The sequence below is a fragment of the Otolemur garnettii genome, unplaced genomic scaffold, assembly GCF_000181295.1.
Source record: "Otolemur garnettii isolate 467f Iridium unplaced genomic scaffold, OtoGar3 scaffold00014, whole genome shotgun sequence".
Classification (NCBI taxonomy): Eukaryota; Metazoa; Chordata; class Mammalia; order Primates; family Galagidae; genus Otolemur; species Otolemur garnettii.
The window spans coordinates 12,217,138-12,220,006 of NW_003852409.1; the positions used below are offsets into that span (position 1 = coordinate 12,217,138).

The 2,869-nt window shown below is 41.8% G+C and overlaps 1 pseudogene; it reads left to right on the top strand.

The window, feature by feature from the left end:
• The first annotated feature begins 301 nt into the window (after positions 1-301).
• Positions 302-503, top strand: LOC111723680 (annotated as a pseudogene).
• Positions 504-2,869: the final 2,366 nt, after the last annotated feature.

Here is a 2,869-nt window from a genome sequence, read left to right on the forward strand (position 1 = left end):
TGCTGCCTTCAGAAGATTTGAGCCTGAGGTTTGCTTTTGCTTTATTTATAACCAAATGGGAAAGTAAAGATGATGAGTAAGGAGTAGAGAGTTGATAAGGGCATGGTGGCTCCAGATCACAACCTACTCCTTGGCTCATCAGAAGCCTAGGGACTTAAAAAGAAGATGCCTCTCACCATGCGAGTCTGTGGTGTTTAGCACGGTGCACAGATTCTGCACCAAAATGACTCTGGGTGTACAGGTGGACAGTCTCTCACTTTGGAAAACACCAGGCCAGATGGTCTTTGATGGCCCTCAGGCTCTGACACTCAGTGATTTCAGGTTGTGACAGTCATGTTACTAGAACGTGTGGCACCTGGAAACCCCAAGGAGGAAGCGCAGCCTTCCCTCCTGGGCATGAAGCTGGCTTTTGGTGCGGCTGTGCTGCAACTGCCATTTGCCACCGAGGATCCTCTTCTCTTCACTGGGGAGAGTTAAGAGGGAGAAGACACCATTGGAGCGGGTCCCCCTCCAAAAATACAATAAATGATGTCTCCATCAAAATGATCAATGTGAGGTAGATATAACACCACAAAACGGATAGGGAAAGCACTGAGGTGGATTTTTCTGTTTGACTGCAGAAAAGTGGTTTTATACCAGTCAGTGTGCTGAGAATCATAGGTATCCCACAGAAATTTTCAAAGATTATGAATTAAATTATTTTTGAAAGAAGTTAACAGCATGGGAACTTTTATTTACTCTTTTTTGGATCAACATAACTTTAGTGTGCTATGAAAGTTTAACTATATGTTCAAGTGTGCCATGACATCAAAAAGGTTGAACAACACTGTCTTATACCTTTATAACAACTCTCTTCTCTTGGTCATGCTGTCATGAAACAGAGCCTGATTACAATTTACAAAGTCATTACATGGATTGGGGTCTCCCCGGAACTCTAGCTGCTGAGCCTCCAAACACACGTAGTTTATCTGTACTCTAAAGCAAGACTTCCATGACAACTGAACAAATATGCTATTGTCCCCATGTATCTTTTTCTAAATTTTTGTCTTCCTCGAGAGGGCAGAAAGTCTTCCTTGGCTTACTGTCAATAAGGTGGAAAACATCACATTAAAAAAGATAAAATAGACCCCATAGTAGAAAAGAGGAAGCAGAGTCCCAGAGAATGGATTGAGCTCAGAAGTGTTTTATCCAAAGTAAACCAGGAGTCTCTGGTCAAGGCAAAGAAGTAACAGTTTGGGGAAGCCACAGTCAAGAGCCAAGTTGGATTATTATCCAGTAAAAAACAGCTAGGAATTGAGGGGAAGTTTTGATCATCAACAGAACAGCAAGATCAATCTACCTGCACGCCACCTGCGGCACACTGCATGCATTTATCCACTCAGGCGCAGGGGTTGTGTGAGGCCGTGCCAAAGGGAAGGTGGAGGGGAAATGCATGTAAATCAAGATGCTTAAAAGGGGCAGCGCCTGTGGCTCAAGGAGTAGGGTGCCGGCCCCATATGCCGAGGGTGGTGGGTTGAAACCCAGCCCTGGCCAAAAAAAAAAAAAAAAGATGCTTAAAGGGAAGAAACAAAACAGGAAAACCATGGCAATCTGGGCAATGCTCTGTGAGTGGAAGAACTGGATAGGGAATGCCTAATATTCTCCAAACCTTTCCACCTCTTCATGGACACAAACATTTTATAGAAGTTGGGACCTTTAGGCAGTGTCCTGAAAGACCAGAGAGGCTCAGATGGATGTGACAATGAGGGAGGTGAAAAAGATTTGCAGGCAGAGAAAACAGCTTGAGCAAAGGCAAGGAGACAATTATTTACAGCTTCCTAGATGTTTTCTAACCACAGAAACCAAAACCTACAGAATCTGTCAGCACATTCAAGGATTGCTGACTGAATCCTGAAAATTTACAGGCAGCTGACACAGTAGAATTGAGCAATTCCTTTGATATTATCACAGCACCCATGATCTTACATGGAGAGGAAGAGGCAAATGCTTTAATGATTTGAAAAGGCTTTTCTTTGGTTCCATAATTTGAAAATCATTTTGCAATAAAACACTTTGATGTGCTTACAAATACCATATTACAATAAAGTGATCCCTTCTGGACTAGGCTTTGACAGTGGGGGTGATTTCCCAAATGGAAAGTTGGGAAATTTATGAAAAAAAAATTGTGTGAGTTTTAAGTCACTTGGTATATGTTCACATGTTCAAACTATAGCTGGCCTGGACATCCTTCAGTCCCCAACTATTTCAAAGTAATAGACAGATAGCAGAGCTTACTGCTACTGACAGAGAATTCTTCCCCTTAACAACATTAGAGCCTGGGCGGCACCCATAGCTCAGTAGGTAGGGCGCCAGCCACATACACCAAGACTAGAGGTTTCAAACTCAGCCTGGGCCAGCTAAAACAGTGACAACTAAAATTAAAAAAAAAAAAAGCTGGGCATTGTCGTGGGTGCCTATAGTCTCAGCTACTTGGAACACTGAGGCAAGAGAATGGCTTAAGCTCAAGAGTTTGAGGTTGCTATGAGTTGTGATGTCACTGCACTCTACCCAGGGCAACAGCTTGAGACTTTGTCTCAAAAAAGAAAAAAAAATTAGAGTCTTACAACTCATTCTCTTGATATTGTGAGATGGAATAAAAAGAGGAAAATTTTGATCTGTAGAGAAACATCTGAGGAAAAGAGTAAAATGAAGACTATCTTCTTGACTCTGAAATAAAAGAATTGCTTGTTTTTATTTTTTTACTTCTATTTTAAAATGAATCAAATGGGACTCTAAGAAATTAAGTAAATTATCCAAGATCGTGCATTAAATGTCTTTGTTCTGGTGCCCAAGGGCAATCTGGCATTCCCTAACTTATGGATGTTTCATG